This window comes from Eutrema salsugineum, unplaced genomic scaffold (assembly GCF_000478725.1).
Source record: "Eutrema salsugineum unplaced genomic scaffold, Eutsalg1_0 scaffold_17, whole genome shotgun sequence".
Taxonomy (NCBI): domain Eukaryota; kingdom Viridiplantae; phylum Streptophyta; class Magnoliopsida; order Brassicales; family Brassicaceae; genus Eutrema; species Eutrema salsugineum.
This window is the reverse complement of record NW_006256852.1, coordinates 4,583,665-4,589,285: the sequence shown is the minus strand read 5'-3', so window position 1 is coordinate 4,589,285 and position 5,621 is coordinate 4,583,665.

Below are 5,621 nucleotides of genomic sequence, written 5' to 3'. Positions count from 1 at the left end.
CTCTGAAGGTTCAAGCTCAGAACAGAGGCTCACCAGAGAAGTTAAGGAGTTGAGGAGTGAATTAGACAAGCTGAAATTTACCACTCAGAAGCCAATGCATTTTGTTGGAGAGTATGAGGAACCTTCTCAAATCTTTGAGAACATAAGTGAAGAAGGTCTTACCCAAGAGGAGCTCAACTACATTGGGAATCAGAGGTTCCAAAGATATCAGTATGGTAATGCCAATCCAAACCTCTCTTACAGGAACATCAATGTAGCTAACCCACAAGACCAGGTCTATCCCAATTCTCAAGCTCCAAAGAACTTTGTTCCCAAGAACAACTTTCAAGGGTCATTCCAACCCAAGAATCAATTTGGTCAGAATCAGAGTTTTGGTCAGCAACAGCAACCATTTCAGGGCACTGGTTACACTTCACAGCAGCCAAAGGCACCACCAGGGTTTGGTCCACCACAGTTCCAACAGCAGGCGCCGGTTCAACAACAGTTTCAGCCACCAATGGTTCAACAACAGCCACAGATGGGTACAGATATGGTTGGTATTCTGCAACAACTACTTCAGGGTCAACAGACTATGCAGCAGGAAATCAAGGAACTGAAGCAAAACCAGGCATCAAGCTCAAGGAACCAAGGTCACCTACCTGGAAAACCAGAACCCAACCCCAAGGAATATGCCAAAGCCATTACACTGAGGAGTGGCAAGGAGTTACCTGGTATTGAGAACAACAAAGTGATCATTGAGGACAATGATCAACCTGAGGGGGAGGCAGCCTTAAAGGATGATCAAGTTGCTGAGAAACCAAGGACAGAAAAGGGTAAAGAGGTAGCAAAGGAACCAGAACCAGAGAAGAAGTATGTGCCACCACCTCCATACCAACCCAAGCTCCCATTTCCAGGGAGATTTAAGAAGCAACTAGTGAATAAGGCAAGAGCTGTATTTGAGAAGGCACTCAAAGAGACACCACTCACAATGCCTCTCATTGATGCATTCTTAATGATGCCAAAGATGGGGAAGTTCTTGAAGGATGCCATTCTGAACAAGACAAAAGAGCTTCAAGGCATGGTAGTACTAAGTCATGAATGCAGTGCTATCATTCAGAAGAAGTCCATCCCAAGGAAGTTAACTGATCCAGGGAGTTTCACACTCCCTTGTGCCATTGGACCTCTTCTATTCTCTGGATGTCTTTGTGATCTAGGAGCATCAGTCAGCTTGATGCCATTCTCCATAGCAAAAAAGCTGGGCTTTAGAGTGTTCAAGCCTGCAAGGATCTCTCTTATCCTTGCAGATAGATCAGTTAGATTGCCTGTTGGTATGTTGGAAGATCTACCTGTCAAGATAGGTGGTTTTGAGGTTCCAACAGATTTCGTTGTGCTGGAAATGGATGAGGAACCAGTAGATCCTCTCATCTTGGGCAGGCCATTCTTAGCCACTGCAGGAGCTATTATTGATGTGAGAGGTGGGATAATAGAGCTTCAACTTGGGTCTGAAAGGCTCAAGTTTGATGTGAATGAGATGATGAAGAAACCCACCATTGAAGGTCAATGTTTCTATGTGGAGACAATGGACCAGTTGGCTGATGAGTTGCTGGAGGAGCTGAACACTGAGGATCCTCTTCAAGCTGCTCTAACTCAAGAACAAGGAGACAATGAGCTCTTGGCTGAAGCAAGTGAAGGGTATAAGCTGTATCTGGACAATGCAAGAGAGCTGGGTCCTGAAACAAGGTTTTTGGAGCTGGAACAAAGTGGCTCTGAAGTTTTTGCTATCAAGGAATCAGTCACCAGCCAAAGCAGCTTGGACCAGGACTGGAATGAGGCTGATGCACCCTCTGTTGAGCTCAAGCCTCTACCAACAGGGCTCAGGTATGCTTTCTTAGGCTTAAACTCCACATATCCTGTCATCATCAATGATAGCCTATTAGAGGATCAAGAGAGTGCATTGCTTAATGAAATAAGAAAGTTCAGGAGAGCCATAGGGTATTCTTTAGCTGATATTAGAGGGATCTCTCCTGACATTTGCACCCATAGGATCCACCTAGAGCACCAATCTATGTCCTCTATTGAGCATCAACGAAGACTTAACCCCAACCTTAGGGAAGTGGTTAAGAAGGAGATACTAAAGCTTCTTGAGGCAGGGATAATTTACCCAATCTCTGACTCAAGATGGGTGTCTCCTGTTCATGTTGTGCCCAAGAAAGGTGGGATCACAGTGGTGAAAAATGATAAGGATGAACTCATAGCTCAAAGAACCATAACTGGCCATCGCATGTGCATTGACTATAGGAAATTGAATTCTGCTTCTAGAAAAGATCATTTCCCTTTACCATTCATTGATCAAATGCTTGAAAGGTTAGCTAATCATCCTTATTTTTGTTTTCTCGATGGCTACTCGGGGTTCTTCCAAATTCCCATAGACCCCCGGGATCAAGAGAAAACAACATTCACATGCCCTTATGGCACTTATGCTTATAGGAGAATGCCCTTCGGTTTATGTAATGCACCAGCCACTTTTCAAAGATGTATGATGCACATTTTCTCTGACATTATTGAAGAGAAAGTTGAGGTGTTCATGGATGACTTTAGTGTCTATGGCTCCTCCTTCTCGGATTGTCTCTCTAATTTGACACAGGTGTTGGAGAGATGTGAGCAGCACAACTTGGTGCTGAACTGGGAGAAGTGTCATTTCATGGTGCAAGAAGGAATTGTTCTTGGGCACAAGATCTCTGAAAAGGGTATTGAGGTTGATAAGGCAAAGGTGGAAGTAATGGTGAACCTGCAAACCCCCACTTCAGTTAAAGGGATAAGGAGCTTCCTTGGTCATGCAGGGTTTTATAGAAGATTCATAAAGGACTTCTCAAGGATTGCCAGGCCCTTAACAAGACTGTTGTGTAAGGAGGTGGACTTCATCTTTGATGCTGAATGTGAAGAAGCCTTTAAGTTGATCAAAGAGGCATTGGTTAGTGCACCAATAGTTCAGGCACCAGACTGGTCCCTACCTTTTGAGGTCATGACAGATGCTTCTGACTTTGCTGTTGGAGCAGTACTTGGACAGAAGAGGGACAAGAAGCTGCATGTGATCTACTATGCCAGTAGAACACTTGACTCTGCCCAAGAGAAGTATGCTACAACTGAAAAGGAAATGCTGGCAATAGTTTTTGCCTTTGATAAGTTCAGAAGCTACCTGGTGGGATCAAAGGTCATTGTGTATACTGATCATGCAGCCCTCAGGTACTTGATGACCAAGAAAGATGCCAAGCCAAGGCTGTTGAGATGGGTTTTATTGCTCCAAGAGTTTGATATGGAGGTGCTTGATAAAAAGGGCATTGAGAATGGGGCTGCAGACCATCTCTCAAGGCTGAGGATTGAAGAAAAAGTCCCCATAGATGATGCTTTGCCTGAAGAGTCTCTGATGGTGCTCCATTCCTACTTGGAGTTTGAGGAAGTAGAGAGCATTCAAGAAAGGAGGATGCCTTGGTTTGCAGACATAGTGAACTATCTTGCATGTGGGGTGGAGCCTCCTGAATTGGATGCTTACAAGAGGAAAAATTTCTTCAGAGATGTCCAGAGATACCATTGGGATGAGCCCTACCTCTATGTTCTGAACAAGGATCAGCTGTACAGAAGGTGTCTTGCTGAAGAGGAGATGCAACCTGTGTTGCAAGAATGTCATGGTTCTGCTTTTGGAGGTCACATGGGGGCATTCAAAACTGTGGCAAAGGTTCTTCAAAGTGGGTTTTGGTGGCCTACAATGTTCAAAGATGCCCAGTTGGTGGTTTCAGCATGTGATGCCTGTCAGAGGCATGGGAACATATCTAATAGAAGTGAGATGCCTCAAAACCCCATTCTGGAAGTTGAGATCTTTGATTGCTGGGGGATTGACTTTATGGGGCCCTTCATTTCATCCTATGGGAATCGGTACATACTTGTTGCTGTGGACTATGTGTCCAAATGGGTTGAGGCCATTGCTTCCCCTACCAATGATTCCAAGGTTGTAGTGAAGCTGTTCAAGAGCATCATCTTCCCAAGGTTTGGAGTTCCAAGGGTTGTCATCTCTGATGGAGGATCCCATTTTGTGAACAAGACTCTGGAAGGTTTATTGAGGAAGCATGGAGTTAAACACAAGATAGCTACTCCATATCATCCTCAAACTAGTGGCCAGGTTGAAGTATCCAACAGACAGATCAAAGCCATTCTTGAGAGGACTGTTAGCTCAAGCAGAAAAGATTGGAGCAAAAGGGTAGATGATGCATTGTGGGCTTACAGGACTGCCTTTAAAACTCCAATTGGAACATCACCATTCAGTTTGCTATATGGGAAGAGCTGCCACCTTCCTGTTGAGCTGGAATACAAGGCCATGTGGGCTGTGAAGTTGTTGAACTTTGATATCAAGACAGCTCAAGAAAAAAGGATCATGCAACTTCATGAACTTGAGGAGATTAGGCTTGAGGCTTTTGAAAGCTCAAAGATCTATAAGGAGAAGACCAAGGTCCTGCATGACCAAAAGATTCTGAAAAGAGAGTTCAAGAATGGTGATTTGGTGTTGCTTTTCAACTCTAGACTTAAGTTGTTTCCAGGAAAGCTTAAGTCTAGGTGGTCTGGACCTTTCAAAGTTCTTGAAGTGAGGCCTTATGGTGCCATTGTCTTGGAAGGAAAGAATGGTCAGGAATTTGTGGTGAATGGACAGAGAATCAAGCATTACTTAGTTTCACAAGGGAAAGAGGAAGCTACAACAGTTCCTCTTCTTGATCCACCAGCCTGTTAAACAGGTTCTCAAAGTCAAACTTAGAGACTTTAAACAAAGTGCTCTTGGGAGACACCCCAAGCTTATCTTTGTACATAGTTCTTTTGATTTCTTCTCTTTTCCTTTATGTTTTAGAACTTTTTGATGGGTTTTGTGAGTTGGTCTCAGGTACTAGGTGATCCTTGGAGAACATTATCTTGTGATGAATGGAATGGAGCATGTGAGAGAGCTGAGAGGACTGTTTAAAGCCAGAAAAAACTTGAAGAACGCCTCAGTGCTACCTAGGTGTGCGGGTTAGTGCATGAAGAGCCCAGGCCACAGCAAGACTCGCGATTTACTCCGGCCTGGGCGTGCTACCTGGTGTTAAAGGACCCTGGCCGCACGAAACCATGAGAAGCCTGACATGTTTAAGTCCCAGTTACTGCGGCTTGGGAGTGCGGGTCAGAAGAGAGGAAGCTAGGCCGCACATCTATTCGGAATTTACTCCGGCTTGAGTGTGCGACCTAGAAGCATGGAAGCTGAGCCGCACCAGAAAGAAGAAGGCCGAGAGTTCTAAGTGCTAAACTGTGCGACCTGGTGCTGCGGCCTGAAACCCAAGGAGGCTAAGTCGCACGATCATTCGCAATTCACTCCGAGATGGTCGTGCTACCTGGAAAGAAGAAGGCCAGGCCGCAATAAACAGAAGGAGTCCAAAACGCCTAAGTCCAAAACTGTGCTAGCTGGTGCTGCAGGTTAAAAGAAAGGAGTCCAGGCCGCATGAAGATTCGAAATTCACTCCGGGACAGCTGTGCTAGCTAGGAACATGGAGGCTAGGTCGCAGCATGAAGAGAACGGCCAAGGAGCTTAAGTGACAAAACCCTGCGGTTTAGGTGTGCTACCTGGGAGG